Source organism: Monodelphis domestica, chromosome 6 (assembly GCF_027887165.1).
Source record: "Monodelphis domestica isolate mMonDom1 chromosome 6, mMonDom1.pri, whole genome shotgun sequence".
NCBI lineage: Eukaryota > Metazoa > Chordata > Mammalia > Didelphimorphia > Didelphidae > Monodelphis > Monodelphis domestica.
The window spans coordinates 135,682,967-135,700,170 of record NC_077232.1 but is presented as its reverse complement, the minus strand read 5'-3'; the positions used below and the strand labels follow the sequence as shown (position 1 = coordinate 135,700,170).

General features: G+C 35.7%; 1 pseudogene; it reads left to right on the top strand.

Annotated features, from left to right (window-relative positions):
• The window catches only part of LOC100616948 (ubiquitin-conjugating enzyme E2 J1-like), a 47,562-nt pseudogene extending 33,800 nt beyond the window's left edge, over positions 1-13,762 (top strand).
• Positions 13,763-17,204: the final 3,442 nt, after the last annotated feature.

Below are 17,204 nucleotides of genomic sequence, written 5' to 3'. Positions count from 1 at the left end.
TGAATCAATTGGTAAGAGAAATCAAAAACATCAAAAAAATCCAAATAAAAGAGAAAATAATTTGTGGATCAAATATAGACTATCAAATCTTATGTGTAAAAATTCTAAGCAAAAGAAAAATAAATTTATAACAGGTCCTTGAATCAGGGCCCAACTAAAGTAATTTCTATTCCACAAGGCTATAAGACAAAATGCAATAATATTTCACTTACCCATTTTCAGCCAAGACTACAGGAAGTGGACATACTATAAGAGAGAAAAGGGACTACATTTTAGGAGCAAATGGGAGCCAGGATGGAGTCAGAATAATCGATGTCATGTATTTTATAGTGTGTGGCACAAGAAAGACCTGCATTTAAAACATGTTAAACAGCCACAAACTTGAGTCTCACACATGATTTAGTCTTTGTACTCTTTGTGCAGAATGTTATCAATCTACATAAGATTGGTTTGGTCTCTTTGACCTTGTGCTCTATTGGCACCATGCAAGTAGCGTTATGCTTCTTTGGCACTGTGCAATGGCTCTCTTTGTATTCCCTTCTCCTAGAATCAGACAGAATCATTAAGCAAATTCCATAATTTTTTTAAAACAACCAGTGGCATCATTTTTATAGTCTAAAGCTTTTCGGTTATGCATTGACATTAGGGCAAATGTATTTTAAATTATATTACTGCAGGATAAAAAACAAATTAAAGAAAATCTTCCCAATACTGGTGATATGTGCTTCAAATACAAAACAGAGAGAAAAAAAAAACAAAACTGAAATGGTATATTGCACATGCAATCAAAAACAATAATAAAAGAGTTTTTTTTTTCAAAAATATATAGCTTACAATCATTGACACACTGTGTCACCTAAGGAAGGGTAGAGTACAAAGGTTTCTCACCCACAAAATGAGATCCATGTCCTCCTTCAAACCTGACCATGATCCACTGTGAGTGCAGAGCAAATGATTTTCACAGCATAATAGTTTTTTTTTAATAAAGAACAGTAACACAATAGGTAATGCACATTAAAAAGGTATCAAAATCCCCAACATTATAATAGCCCATTTAATTACAATAGCAAACAAACCCACTATCATTAGGATTCACACGAGTCTGCTGTATGACATTTTAAAAAATCTTAGAAGCTAATGGATACCTGTCACAAGTTTTTAAGGTGCAGTAATGTTTCAACCTTGGTTGAAGATATTTTGTTTTTTTCTTAAATCTATTACTGCTATCATTACAAAAATGTGGTAGAGGAGTCTAGAAAAATCCAAACCTCTGGACTGTTGATGTTGGGTCTAAAAATGTCACCAAGATTATAGATCATTCTGGTGGAAGGGTATATATCATAAGCTGAAGAGTTACAAATGAGAGATGCTCCCTCTTGGGAGCCATCCAGGGGTACAGTGCTCTGGGTTCAACTTCCCAGCTCCTTTGGTATGACTCTGATGTCCCATCCATTCACATTTTTACAAATATGGGAGGTGGGGATTATAATTGTACTTCACTTCAGCTACTAAAATGTATCTTACTTCTTGTTACAAATAGCTCAGAGGCAAGCAAAATGATCAGTCAGATTTGTTGAAAAAAAAATTAAAAATCATGTCTAAAGATCCCTTAAAACTAATTTGAGTTATTTAGGTCATTAAATTTTCCAAAGGTTATTACACAATTGTAACCAGTTTTGATGAAGTCCATACATAATCTATATGACAATTTACAAAGCCAAAAATGGAATAAAAAGCTGTTTTTATGGGCTTATTCAATAATATTTATTTAGTATAGTTATAGGGGAAAGATAATAGAATATAACAGTAGTTAAAACACAGTAAATTAAAGTGATTCTGTGTAATAGAATAGTATTGAATGCATTAACATATGAACTTAAAACAACAGTTAAATCTTAAAGCAGACAATCAGCAAAATACAATAAGATACAGAGACTTTCACAAAAAATGGAGTCTGAAAAGGATTAAAATTTCCACCTCCAGTCTCCTTAAAGTTCCTTTCTCTATCTGTCCATATTTCTTTTGTCAGAACTGTAGTATTTCCCATAGGGTGGGAGAACATGGGTTTGAGGAATCTAAAACTAGATGAATCTTAGAGACTGGGCAGTATTAGGGAAACCCCAAAATCTTCTTTCCTTCAATTCCTTATCATGTCCTGTCTTCCCCAAATAAACCCCTTACTTAAGATAAAGAAGAGAAAGAATATTTCATTTGAGACATCATAAACTCACACTGAGTTGATTAGAAGAACAAGGGGGAAAAAGAAGGAAGGGGGAAGGGAGAAAAAGGGAGGCTAAAGGGAAGGAAAGAAGGGAGGAAGGAAGGAAGAAAGAAGATAACAGCTTGATCTTTAGTTATCAATTACCATTCAAAATAGTCTCTTAGTACAGCAGGCCCAAGTGACAAAGTGTTGTAGGGAGATGAATTTCTCCCCTGAATCTTAGGCAAGAAAAATGAAAAGATTAGTGCACCCATGAAAAAACATCCTAAAGCTAGAAGCTGTTTGAAATAGGTAATGTATTGCTCTTTCATAGAATGAGCTATGCCTGTAATTTACTTCCTGTTTGGAAGAGTAACTTCCTTCTTCTCCTCCCCCCCCACCCCAAGTAAAATGCTAGTTTCCCCAGCCACATGGAAAGGGAGTTAGGATGCTAATTGTTGCCTAAGAAAAATACACCACAGTTTTTACTGGCTAGTTTGTGATTCTGAAGACACAGCTGCAGCTACCAGCAGCCCAACTGGACTGGGGCTGGGGCTGGGCTGGGGCTGGAGATCAGGAGGAGCCTTCAGAAGCAGGAGCTCCTGGGGCCAAATATACAGAGGAGGATTCAAGAGCAGGATCAGGCAGTATCAGCAACAGCAATGTCAGAGGCAGCAGTGAGGACCTGAGGAACATGAGCTCAAGCAGATGGGTGAGAAAAACACCTTATCTCTTCTGCTTTAGTCCCCTGGCTAAAAATAGCCTTGGCCAGTAGGGAGGGCAATCAGGCAAAAAGTAGGGAAAGAAAAAGGCAGCAGTTCCAAAGCGAGGGTGGGTGGGTGGGTGGGGTGGACAAAAAGCCTCAGCAGGAAAAATGGGGATTAAAATTTATCTAGGCTATCTTTAAAAAATTGAGAGTTTTTCTCATCCCTTCTGGTTGCCCAAAACTATAAAAATTAAAATTAATCTCAAATGATAAAATGGTATATTTTAGGAAATTTATTAATATTCATTAGAAATCAAGGAATAAAGCAGATAAAATAAATAAAGACCATGTGCCCACGGCTGATTAGCTCATTTCAAAATCCCTCTGCTTAGCTTACCACCATGCTGGCTACAAGCCCAAGAAAAGAACCAAGAGGACCGCCCACTACCTAATATCATCTGTCTACAAGAAGTATGTGATGACAGGAAGTCAGTGGGCTCCTGGGAAATGTAGTTATTTTTTAGGGTAACAGATTTTCAATTATATAGAACATACTGGTCATATAAAATGAGATAAAACTGTAATTCCAGATTGTTCTTCAGAATGATTAAACAGTTTATAACTTCACCAAGAATACTTTAGTATCCCTATTTTTATATCCCCTCTACCATTTGTCCCTTTCCTATTCTGTCATGTTAGCCAATCTGATGGTTTTAGATTATACCTCAGTTGTTTTACATTGAATGTCTCTAATAAGTAGTGATTTAGAACATATTGAATATGACTGTAGATTGCTTTGATTTTGATTATGATGCTGTTAATTCTATTTTTATAATTTTGTTCCTTCATTGTCATTTTTTTGTTCAATTTTTCCTTCACCAGTCTTATTCTTTAACACTTCAAGGAATGTTTGTTGGGCTTCTGTCCATTTTGTAATTTTTCCTTCAGGGCTTTGCTTATAATTATTTTCATACAATTGTCTTCTTCTGACTTTGGATTTTGATCTTCTCTTTTACCCTAGCAGTTTTTTATGGTCAAATTCATTTTTAGGCAATTGTTGTTTGTTCATTTTCCAGTCTATTCCTTGGCTTTAATGTCATGTTAAAGTTGTGTTCAGTTCCTATGGTAGGGGTAAGGAGGTACCCTCCCAACCCAGAGCCTTTTTCTATTCTATGGTTTTCAAACCTGGTTCTGGGGATCTGCAAGGTTTTGGTGCTTCAAAAGTGATGCTATCCTGGGAAGATGTGTCTTCTGGTTTTCATTCTTTTTTTTTTTAATCAGGAAGGGAGCCCAATCACTGCTGCTCCAATGCTAGCACTTTTTCTTTTTTCCCCCTTCCCATTAATGTTTTATTTTTTCCAACTCACATGTAAACACAATTTTTAAAAATTCATTGAAGTTCCACATTCTTTCCCTCCCTTCTTCTTTCCCTTCCTGATATGGTAAGCAATTTGCTATTGATTATATATGTGCTATCATACAACACACATTTCCATTTTCATCAAGGTATGAAAGAAGACAGATACAGACACATACACAAAAGAAAAAAATAAAGTGAAGAGTCATCTGCTTTGATCTACATTCAGACTCCATAAGTTCTTTCTCTGGAGGTGGATAGCATTTTTCATCACAAGCCCTTTGGGAATGTCTTTGATCATTGTATTACTGTGAATAGCTAAGTCATTCCCATTTATTCATCTTTTTTTTGTTGTTGCTGTGTATAATGTTCTCTTAATTCTGCTCACTTTGAGATCTTCTGAAAACTGCCTCATTTATATTTTTGACATATATAAATTAGGGAATGGCTCATTTTTTTATTAGTTGGCTCAATTCTCTATATATTTTTAAAATGAGGCCTTCATCAGTGAAACTTGCTGCTAATCCCTCTCCCTCCCAAATTTTTTGTTCTTCTAGTTTTGTCTGCATTCTTTTCTTGGTACCTTTAAAAATTTGTATGTTTTGCCATTTGGTCTTCAACTATCTAACTATCCTTCTGCCTGCCTATCCATCTATTTGTCTATCTATATTTCATTGTTTAGTGTACCTTACTAATAACAAATGCAACTAAATCTATCAAGATATGCATATTAATATTACTATGACTTAAATTCAGGGAATATGAACAGTAACTAATTATATGTTGTATATAGATCCTAGTGTGTTCTTGATGTTCAGCAAATGCTAAAGTTTCTCTATAGTTTCCCTATAAGATAGTATTTTCTTTGTAATTATATGTTTTTTTTTATCAATATCAACTAATATTCATGCCAACTATTAGGTTTAGGTGAAAATAATTACACTTATTTTAGAGTATAACAACTGAAACACTAAGTTGATATCTGGATTTCTTAGAGTATGATGTCCTTCCTGAGAAACCATCATCTGTTAAGCTATTAAAAATTCAAAGAGGTATATCATTTTGGAACTAATTTGATAAAAAATAAACTATTCCCAATCTTTCATTTTACTTAGATGAGACCCAGTGAGGTTAAATACCTTCCCTAAGGTCACACAGTGAGCCTTCCTGACAGGACAAATATGATATTTTTTCTACCATATCTGGATTTATGGTAGCTATGGATAGTTGAAGTGGAGTCCAGCTATCAACATTGCTGAAGCTGAGTTTGTTCTGGCTAGAATTATCCTTTATACATATATTCTGATTATGCTTGTGAAATATCTCTGCTCCTTGGAGAAGTGTGAAGAGAATATGCTGGGTCCTTATTGGGATAGGAGGGGACCTAGTGTGGTCTCAGAATGTGACTGGGAATAATCTACTAATTCCCTCTCTGATAATGACTTACTGTTTATCTTCAGGCAACTCATTTAATTTCAGTGTGCCTCCAGTTTTATCCTGGTGATAATAATGCAGACCTTCTTTCCAAGAGTGTTGTGAAGATTAATTATTTAATGTTTACTAAGTGCTTTGAAGATTCAATGGGGTTGGGGTGCGGTAGAGAGGAGGAAACAAAGCAAAAACTAAGTGTGAAGTATTAAGTACCTGAGTGGAGGGAGGGTAGAGAAAACAACTGGGAAATCTTTCTCAGATGTTATAAAAAAAAAAGGAGATGACTAAGGAAAATGTGTTTCTCTCCATATCTGTGTGGCCCTTGGATGTTTAATTAACTTTCTCCTCTTCTAGTCCTCCTGGACAAAGATGTTCCTTGAAACCCTATCAGTGAGTCCTTCTTTATTGTTTGATTCTCTGCCTAGGTAATAATCATTTACTCCTAATTATAAGTGCTAATTAATGGGAGACATAACTATGCTCAACTTTACTTTTCTCCTCTACATATTAATAATAATAATTGTCATAATCACCTCTCAGGGTTGTTGTGTGCCTTCAATGGGATAACATGAGTCAAACAGCTTAAATTATCACTTCTATGGAGATGCCTCCTATGGATAACCAACTCCCTTCTCTTTCCTACCTGGCCTACATCCTCAAATTCTTGTTAGACAATTCTACATAGAGGTTCTTTTGGCACCTCAAACTTATTTTATCTAATATTTAACTTATTTTCCGTTTTAATCTATTATTTCCATTTTGTCTACTTCCATTTTAGACCCTAAAAAGGTCATATTTCTAGTGACCGGGCTAAAAATCTTGCATTTGTCTTGATTTCTCTGTAGTTCTCATCTTTCAGATACAATTCTATCAAGATTATAGATTTAAGTTCTCTAACATCCCTTGTACTTATTCTGTCACCTGAGTTTTTGCATTTGCACTTGACTATTCATCTGGGCTATTGTAAAAAACTGTCTTTTTTCCAACATTACCATCTCTGTATTCCAACATGACTTTCATCTGACTGCCAAAGTAATCCTCATGCCTCGATCTAGTTCTGTCACCCCTCTGCTCAAACATCTTTTATGTGTCCTTATTGCCTAAGAAACCAAGTTCCTGTACCTGAAATTCAAAGCTTTTCTACAAATTGACACTAGTCTACATTTCCAGCCTTACTTCATACTCAGTAATACTCCAGATAAATTGGGTGGTATTCTTTATCCTGAAAGAAACATACATTATGCTTTGTCATCTCCTTGCTTCTGTCTCTTCATCTGTTGAAGTCCTACCTATCTTTCTGAAGCCTAACAAATATTTCTACTCTTCCCTTTTCTCATCTACCTCGTTGGCAATAACTTTCTTCTTGAGACTTCATAGAATTTGATTTTGAAAATTTAGTTTTAAGGAAATTATCACAAATCATATGTAATAGTTAACCTGGTTTGTGGTGAAAGGCAACTTGGCTTAGTGGATAGAATAATATGCTATGAGTAAAGTAACCTTGAATTTGAATTGCGCCTCAGATTCTTATTATCTCTTACACCTTGGATGAGTCACTTAATTTCTCTTAGACTTGTTTTTCTTATCTAAAAGTCAAGGTAGGGGGGTGGAGTCAAGATGGCCACTTAAAAGCAGCAAAAGTCCAGAACTATGTGAAAACCCTTCCACATCAATCAAAAACAAAGTACTTTTAGGGGGAAGAAAACCAAATCTAACAACAAGACAGAGCTGGGAGACCCTACTGCTCGATTCAATTTAAAAAATAAGTAGAGAAGCCTGAATTCTCAGGTTTAAGGAAAATGAAGAAGGAAGTTCCCAGGACCTCTCCCTTACATACAGTGCTGAGTCTCCTGAGGATGCTAGAATCCAAACTCAGGGCTCTAACCACAGCCGCAGGGAGGCAGCTGGAGGAGAGTCATAGGGGAGAGGGCAGCCTAGTCCCAGCCAACCTACTCCATCTTAGGTGTCTACTTCTAGAAGTTTTGGCTCCAGGTCACATCCAGCTCCACAGATCAGTTTGTATCTAGTCTATCAACAGGGCAGAAAGGAAGTCTTCAGAGAGGCAGAGAAAAATCAATCTCTATCATCCCTCCCCAACCAACTCTGCTGAGATCCTCAGAAAGAATCCATCTGACTTGGATCTTAGGGCAAAGTCTGCAACCAAGATAGAATATCTTGATAACAGGGCAGGAAGCACAGCTCCCTTCAGCCCCCACACCTTCAGCTTCTGCTGCCAACTGAGGAAGATCTGACTCAGGACTCATTAATACTTCATAAGCCTAATCTAGTCAATCAGCAGAGCAGAGAAGAAGCCTCTTCAGGATAGAATAACCCTAACCCATAGATTCAGCAAATAATCAAAGGAGCAAGATTACAGACAATGTTGGGGGTGGGGGAGGGAAGGAAAAATATGAGTAAACAACATAAAAAGAAAAAATATCTCATAATCAACAGCTTCTATCCAGGTAATGGACAAAGAGCAAATGGAACAGAGGAGGACAAAGGGACACCAAGCAAAAATGGAGAAACTGCAATGAATTAGACTCAGGCTTTGGAAGAACTCAAAACCTAATTGAAAAAAACAATTAAGAAAGGTTCAAGACAATTGGGAAAAGAACTTAAAAAGCAAAATAAGCCATCTGGAAACAGAAGCATATGAATATAAACAAAAAAAGTCTTAAAAGCCAGAATTGACCAGCTTGAAAATGAGGCAAAGAAAGTGAAAGATGACTTACAAAGAAAAACAGGCCAGAAGGAAGATAACCAAAAATCCAGGAATGAAATTCTATCTTTAAAAATTAGAATCCAACAACTTGAAGTAAAAGATTTCGCATGGCAGCAAGAGTCTATAAAACAAAATTAAAAGAATGAAAAAAATTGAGGAAAAGATGAAACACCTCATTGATATAACTACAGACCTGGAAAATAGATGCATGACAGACAATTTAAGAATTATTGAACTACTGCAAAATCATGACAAAAGAAAAGGACTGGGCATCATTCTACAGGAAATTATCTAAGCAAACTTCCCCAACAATCTTGAACAAGAGGGAAAAACTGAGATTGAAAGAATCCACAGATCACCTCCTGTATTTAATCCCAATTGCCAGTGTCCAGGAAAGTTATAGTGTAAAGATAGAATCAACTCTCTTTATCTATTTTAATGTAATCTATCAGCAACCTATAACTTAATCAATTAAGAACTCAAAATACTCCTATTTAACACTTAAGTAAGAGAATTCACAAGTCACTTAGTAGAGAAAAGTCTCACCTCCAAAGGGTATTGCTCAACCTAGGGCAAATTGAAAGACTGCAATTGGTTTCTATGAAGATGGGGAAAGACAGGAAATGGCACAGAAAAAGGGGTGTAAAAGCATAGATCAACATAGTCTGGGTCTCTTTCCTACTTTGGTTTTGGAGAGACTGGTTGCTTGGATTCTGCATTGGTGAGTAGAGCTGAAGAGACATACTTTTTTTTCCCTTGTAGTCTTTCTGAATTGATGGAACTCTGGCTGAAGACACCACCAGGACTTTTGGCTGAGAACTACTAGGAAATCGATGTGGAGATAGGGACTTGGTGAAGCCCCTCCCAGGGGCTGAGCTTTACTTCAGAAGAACAGTACTTAGAGCTGGCAGGCTAGACCAGTCTTTGTTTCCTTTCTATATTTCTCACTTTCACTATCTCTAACTTGTTATAAATAAAAAACTGCTAATAGTCATTTCTGATTTAAGGGCTAATATTTTTATTAATGAGGACCACAATATTATTTTTTAGCTTTCATATTTAGCCAAATCAATTTTAATTCTTACAATAGCCAAATTCAAGAACCACCAGACCAAGGAAAAGAAACTACAATCTGCTAAGAATAAACAACTCAGCTATCATGGAACCACAGTTAGGATAACATAGGAACTGAATGCATACACACCGAAGGACTGGAAGGCATGGAATATAATATACTGGAAAGCAAGGGAACTTGACCAACAACCAAGAATCAACTACCCAGGAAAATTATTATATTCTTTCAGGGGAAAGTATGGTCAGTTAATAAAATAGAAGACTTCCAAGCATTCCTAAAGAAAAGACCTCACTTAAAAAGAAAATTTGTTGCCCAAACACAGAACTCAAGAGAATCACCAAAAGGGGATTAAGAAAGGTAGCAAACAAACAAACAAACAAAAAGCTTTTTTTAAGGGACCCAATAAGTTAAAATGATTTTTATTCCTATAAGAAAAGATGATATTGGTAACTCTTAAAAATTGTTATAATCATCAGGGTAGCTAGAAGACATATACTTAGAGGGAACAGTGACAAGATGTATAGCATGAAATGTGCGTATATGATACATATATGTATACATACATATATATATATATATATATATATATATATATATATATATAAACTAGAGGAAAAAATTAAAGAGGATAATACTATGAAATGGGAAAAGAAATAAAATGAGGTAATTTTATATTTCATAAAGAAGTGCATGGTGGGAGGTTGGGAGAAGACCAATACAATAGAAGGGTGAAAGATATTGGAGACAGTCTCTTAGAAAATTTTAGACATTACAGTGGGAATGATCAGAAAGGTTAAAATGGAAGAAAAACTTCCAACTCCAGATTCAATCATCATCATCATCATCATCATCATCATCAAAAACATCATCAACAACTATATCATCATCAACAATATCATCAACATCATCAACAACAATATCATCAATGACAACATCATCATCTATCTAACTATCCATGTTTTCCTGGCCCAGGAAATATTTTTGCTGGGTGGCCTAACCTAATAGTGCTGAATGAGAGCCAAAAGACCTAAACTCTAGGATTGAGTGCCACTATGTTTTCTTTGGGGGTAAAAAGAAAGCCTTCTTTTTCCTGGACTCAGTTTCCTCATTTATGTATGAGTGAAGCTTACCTGGACTCTGCATTACGTTAATCAATTAAATCAAGCAATAAACCATATGCAAATAAGAAAGAAAAAAGAACATATATTTTTTAATTGAACAAGAAAAAAATAAAGAAAAACATTGAGTTCATGCCATGTGAAAATCATTTGAACTGTACAGGAGTATTTCTTCTTGAGACTTGATTTAACACCAGAAGATCTAAAGTTTTCTATCCTTCAAGCATCCATTATTTTTATTTCCTATTTTATTCTACTTATAAGCTTTTTCTTCTTATCCTTAAGCAAACAAATTAGAACATTTAATAAGATTTCATTAGATGTTTCTTACTAGTGGTTATCAGAAAATATAGTTTGTATTTGTTTAGGACATTAAAAAAACTAAAATTCATCAAAAGGAACTCTTCAAGTTCTAGAAGGCATATCTGATGAAGAGTGATTATACTATTCTGAACGACTACAGGGGACAGGACCAGTATCAGTGGAGGGAAATTTCAAGGAAAGACATATTGCCTGAATGAAAGGAGGTAGAGGAAACTTCCTAAAAATATCCAAAAATGGAGTGTTCTATCTTAATATGTGGTAGTCTCTCCAAATTGGAGAGGTCTTTTAAGGATAGACAACAGGTGTTTTTCTGTCAGAAATATTAAGGTAGGAGGATTTTTTTTTTCATTTATAGATTTAACCATCAAGGTCAGAGGTCCATTCTAACCCAAATTAATTTTTAAAATTTTCTGACTATGGAAGGTCATCTTGCTCTCTATGAAGGGACAGAAATGGTGAGTGCTCTCTTGAGGGATAAAATTGACATACTTTAAGAAACAATGGTGTTATTAATCTGCTTTTACTTAAGAAGAGATGTAAAATGAAGGAATGGGTAACTAAGGAGTAGTGGTGTGATGGCAAGTAGGTATTTAAGGTGGATGACAGAATGGGAATACAGCAACATTTGATTGATATAATCAAGGACTGACTAGATTTTGAGGAATATGGAATACTCATCCACCAATCAGAATAGTCTGGCCTAAGAACATAAATTCTAATGTTGAATGGATTAAGTTATTCACAGAATTATCTCTGGATATCAATTCAGAGTCAGGAACTAAGAGCTAATGAGATTATTGACTGTTTTTTTATAAATAAAAGCCTTCCTTATTTTCTCCTTACTAATCATCATCTTTATCAATCTGTAATGGATATACCTAGAGTCAGAAATTCCTTCCTCCTGATATTTATGAGCTATGTAACTTTTGGAAAGTCACTTAATATCTGAAAGCCCATTTCTTTTCAAAGAGGAGTTAATTATCATTATAATACCAATGACACAGAGTTGATATGAGACTCTAATACCTCCTCTTTAACACATAAAGTACTGGCAAATTTAGTTATTGATTGTGTATTATTATTGATTGATAAATATAATTATTAATATGTAGCTATTTGTTAAAACTCTAGCTTGCTAGCAACACCACTCTTCTGCCCTTTTGAAATCCACTTCTTTAGTGAAATTAATTGCAAAATTAGCTAAAGAAACTGGGGCTGCATAGTTCCTTAATTCCTTTTGTCCCATTCCTGTTCTATTGTTTTGAAGTAACCACTAGGTATGTTTTCTTTTTGTCTGTAAAAGTATGTTGATACTGTTGCTCAGGATCTCAGAAAACTGGGTGTGACTGTAGACTCATTAACTTTATATGACTCAAATTTTCTCCCATTCTTTTTCTTTACAGTAATATATGTCAATATTTTTACCATAATCATTATTATTCCCTGACACTTAAATAATGCTGAACAATTTGCAAAGCACTTTCAAGACCATCATGAATATGCACAAATACAATATGTTAAAAAAGCTAAAAAAATAATAATAAAAAGTCAGGGTAAAAGGGGCAAGAACTGGGGCCACCACCAGCGTGGAGTCTAGGAGCAGGAAGAGGTAGGGTGGTGAGGTCACCATGGACATCCCCTACACCTCAAGAGCCTAGCTGTCAAACATTTAATGAAAGAAGCAGCAGCATTGAAAGATCCTACAGATCACTACCATTCTCAGACATTAGAAGACAACCTTTTTGACTGTCACTTCACTGTTAAGGGCTCCCCAGATTCTGATTGTGATGGAGGAGTTTATCATGAACAAATAGTGATGCCACCAGAATATCCTATGAAACCATCCAACATTACTCTATTAAAGGCTAATGGAAGGCTTGAAATAGGCAAGAAAATTTGTTCAGGCATCTCAGGACATCATCCTGAAACTTGGCAGCCTTTAGGGAGTATCAGAACAGTGTTGTTAGCCATCATTGGATTTATGCCAACAAAAAGAGAGGGTACCATAAGATCTCTACTCATCTGAGGAAAGAAGAGTACTTGCCAAAAAGTTACAAGATTTCTGTTGTGAGGGATGTGACTCAGTAATGAAGATCACTCTGCTTTTGCCTTTATCTTCAGGAAGTGATTCAAGCCAGACTGACCAAGAAGCCAAGGAACTTGCTAGATAAATCATTTTCAAGGCCAAAGTCAATTCATCTGAAAAGCCTATCAGTACTATGCCAGATTTAAACCACTCTTTCTCCTTAAATGAGCCACAACAGGAAGGTAGATCTGAAACAACACTCCAGGATATAACAGCCAGTTCTTTGTGTGATTCATAGTATATTACTGCAACATCGCTACAGGAGCCTCTCCATACTGTTTCCAAGAATACCTCCATGAGCCCTCAACAGCGCTGGGTCCAGTAGCAAAGAAGAACATCGACTTCACCTGATATTCAAGACCAACAGCGAACCCCAACACAGATTACACTGGACCAACTGTACTGATCATCATCCTGACTCTAGCATTGGTGGCTTTCATATTCTAATGAATCTATTTGGCCAATGAGTACATATTTGATTTTGAGTTATAACTGCTTTTGTCTTAAGAACTATGACTCAAATGCTTTGTTAAACATTCTGCAGTGGGTATGATATAAGAACTGTTTACAAAAAAAATGTATTTGTCCCTTGCCTCCTTTTTAAATCTTTATAAATGTCAGTATATATTAACACAGATTTTGAGGCTAATTATGTCCATTAGCAGTTATCTAAAGGAACTGGAAGTTGGAAGTCCTGTTGTATCACACCACTAGCCTGCATTATCAGTCTTGGAAAATTACTTATAGTTCTTTATGCCTCAATTTCCTCATGTATAAATTTGTGATATTTTTTTTGTAAAATCCTTTGAAACTTTGGATAAAAAGTGGTGTTTAAATTCCAAGTGTTAAGTACTAGACCTCTGCTTGAGAAGAAAAATATGAGCAGAGGAGAATTGAAGAGAAGCAAAATCTCTTCCTTCTAGGGTTCAGAATCTAGTGTCCTGCTTAAATGTCATTCATAGGAGGTGAAGTACAAAATCATAGGAGGTGAAGTACAATTGACATTTTATGAAATTTATGTGTGTGGGAGAAACTATGTTTTAGTCAAGGTGAAAAATTAATTCCAATAAAAGCACTTAAGAAGAAAAAAATTACCACATCGTGAATAGAATATTGACTAAGAAAAGAGACTGATGCTTTGTAAAAAATTTCTTTTATTCTCCAAATAGTTTCAAATCCCCACAGTCTTTGGTTTTAGCAAAAGGGCCCATTCCAGAAAATAATTTATTTTTCCTTTGAAGTTATATAAGTTGATCTTAAGATTTGAATGTTATCTCTGATTACAACAGTTGTATATCTCATTTTTTAAATTGAAGGTTATATATAATATGTTCTTCTAATTCTTATAAATAAAAATATAATCATTTAACCAGTGCTACTATATTTTATTTTTTTCCAAAATATGCATAATGTATTGAAAAAATATTTTGCCTATATTTTATGAAAAAGCAAGTGATAGAAAAAAGTGAGAAAAATATGTTTTTAAAATGAAGTCAGTGTGAACCGAGCACAAGACTGAAGTCTAAGATAAATTATATTCTCTTACAGGAATATGTTATACAAGTTACTCAGGGTTATTACAATGCCTTATGGGAAAACAGAGCCATGTAAATATTATCTTTCTTTTTTAATACATTTAACTCAATGGCAGCATTGCAGGCAATGACTGGGGCAATATTATTGAAGAGCTTTGATTGTATTTCTTCTTCTTTAAAAAAATTTTTTTTTGAGACTGGGTGTCCCCATTTCACTTGACAAGAAGTGCAGTGAGTACTCAGGGCTTGATCCCATTGCCAAATGATTGGTTTGGAAGCTCTAATTTGCTTCATTTTTCCAACTCCACTCACTGGGGGCTCACCATATTGGTGCCAGACTTAGAGCAAACACCTAGTTAACTTTAGCCTTAACTGTGGCTCAGAATTCTCAGTTTCAAGTCAACCAGCAGCCTCAATCTCCCCAGCAGCAGAGACTAGAGGTGTGTGCCATGTTACCTGGCTGATTGTATTTTTACTATAGGCAGCTCCCAGCTAAAGAAAGGGCTGTATTCTAAAATTTCATTTGAAAGTCATTTATTTAGAACACCTTTTCTTTCCATGAAAAAATAATATGGTCTTTAGAGTCCAAAACTAGCCCACAAAAGACTTTAAATCAGAATGTAACTGATATAAGTTCTTAATCAAGTTCATTATGCAATTTTAAAACTTTTACATTCATAACTTTAAAACTTTACTGACTTAGGTTGTAATTGTGAAACAGTCTGTAAGTAGCATTGAACAGCAAGTTTAATTTTCTCCTTATAGTTTGAGATTGTCTTTTCATTCACAATAACTACTAGCTTTCATTTGTCATAAGATTTAAAATGAGAACACATTCTGTAAATCTATGTAATATGGTTTTCCTGAGCCTTAATAAATTTGCCTTGCAATAATATTTAAAAAATTAAAAATAAATAAAAGGGTAATAGCAAGCTATCTCACAGGGTGGTTGTGAGAATCAAATGAGATTTTATACACACACACAGAGTTTTATTCATCTTGAAGTACTTTTTGAATGTTAGATGCTGTGATCATTATCATCATTATAGAGCATAAGATAAGAGACAATTCTACATGGAGGAGAGACTAGCCAAAGAGAGTGGGGGAGGAGCAAGAAGAAAAAACTGAGAATTCTAGACCAGAATCAGAAGCTTGAAGATCCACCTGGCAACTTCAGGTCTAGCTGGGAGCCAGAGGAGGTAGGTGAATTCCCTAGGCTGAAAAGATCTTTGGAGATCTATTGTCTCTTCTGAACCCCTGAATACCTCCAATAGGACTCTCAGTGAAAGCAGTGGGATTGTGGATTGGGACTTTTGAAGGGAGCCATCCACAGATCCCTTCCAAGGATTTCTCTCTCTGTTTCTCTCTCCCTTACCTGACCCTGGACTCCTTTATTCAAGATTTAGTTAGCTTGAGAGTAGGAACTAACACACAGTTGGAAAGAAAGAAGTTGGAAAGAAAGGTTGAGAAGGTTTGAACCCCCAGACTTTGGAGGGTCAACCTGCTAAAGGGGACAATTTGTAGGGCTTCCCTGTTTATATACCTGGTATCCTTGCCAACCCTTCCCTACTTGAACCCCAATAAATCACCTGATATTTAAGATTTAGGTCGGGGCCAGTCTCTAGACAACATAGTTAAGGGGATTGAAGATTTAGGGAGAGTCACACCTCTCCCCAAAAGGGGATTGACTTCTAGATCCCAGTGTTTCAAGATTACTTGACCCAAGGAACTGACATCTCCCCTTGGCAGTTGAATAGTCATAATACTCTGAAAGAGACTGACAGTTAATATCCCTGGGGGAAGCAGAGGCATAAGAAATCATTTTGCCTCTCAAGTGTAGATTAGACCTCAGGAGCCCTGGGCTCCTCTGAGGGAGGCATCTTGCCATCTCATTGAGGCATTCCCTCTCTAGTCTCCTGTCCTCTATCTCCCAGAAAACATTCTCTGGGGAGACATATTCCCCTTTCAAGGAAACCGAACTTATCTCCCCCCAGAAGGAAGGGAGAAGAATGATCTCTTCACTCTCTCAACTCCATTCCCTCTTTCTCCCTATCATTACCATCTCTTCTCCAATCCCTTCATTACAAGAGGCAATGTGGTATGATGGACAGAAAATTATTATCCAAAGGCTATAATGTTATTTTTCTTGGAAATCATATTGTTCACCTAAAAAGCACAGAACCACCAAAGCAATTACAAAAGAATACATTTATTATCAGGATAAAGAAAATAATACCCTTATGACTGACTACTACACAGTCAACATATACACCACACAGAGTTATTCAGTTATGAGATTCTGGGAACACAATCTCCCAGAAAAAAGAGACTAAAAGATATGATTAGAAATAATGGCAGCTTTTCCTTATGTGGGGAGGGTCACCAACCATAATATCTACAGTGAATGATGGATGGAATACTAGGTGACCCTGAAGGGAGCTACACACCTGAAAAACATACAGAGCAGAGAAATTTTCCTAATGGGTAATAGCTGAAAATGAGATCAACTGGAAAAGAGGAATATTTGAGAGAAATATGATAAGATCATCAGAACACCTCAGTTAACTCTGGAGTATTGGAAATGAGTTACCCTCCACATATGTTCGGATCATGCAAGTTCCCTCAGAATGTTATGGTGCTTGGTTGC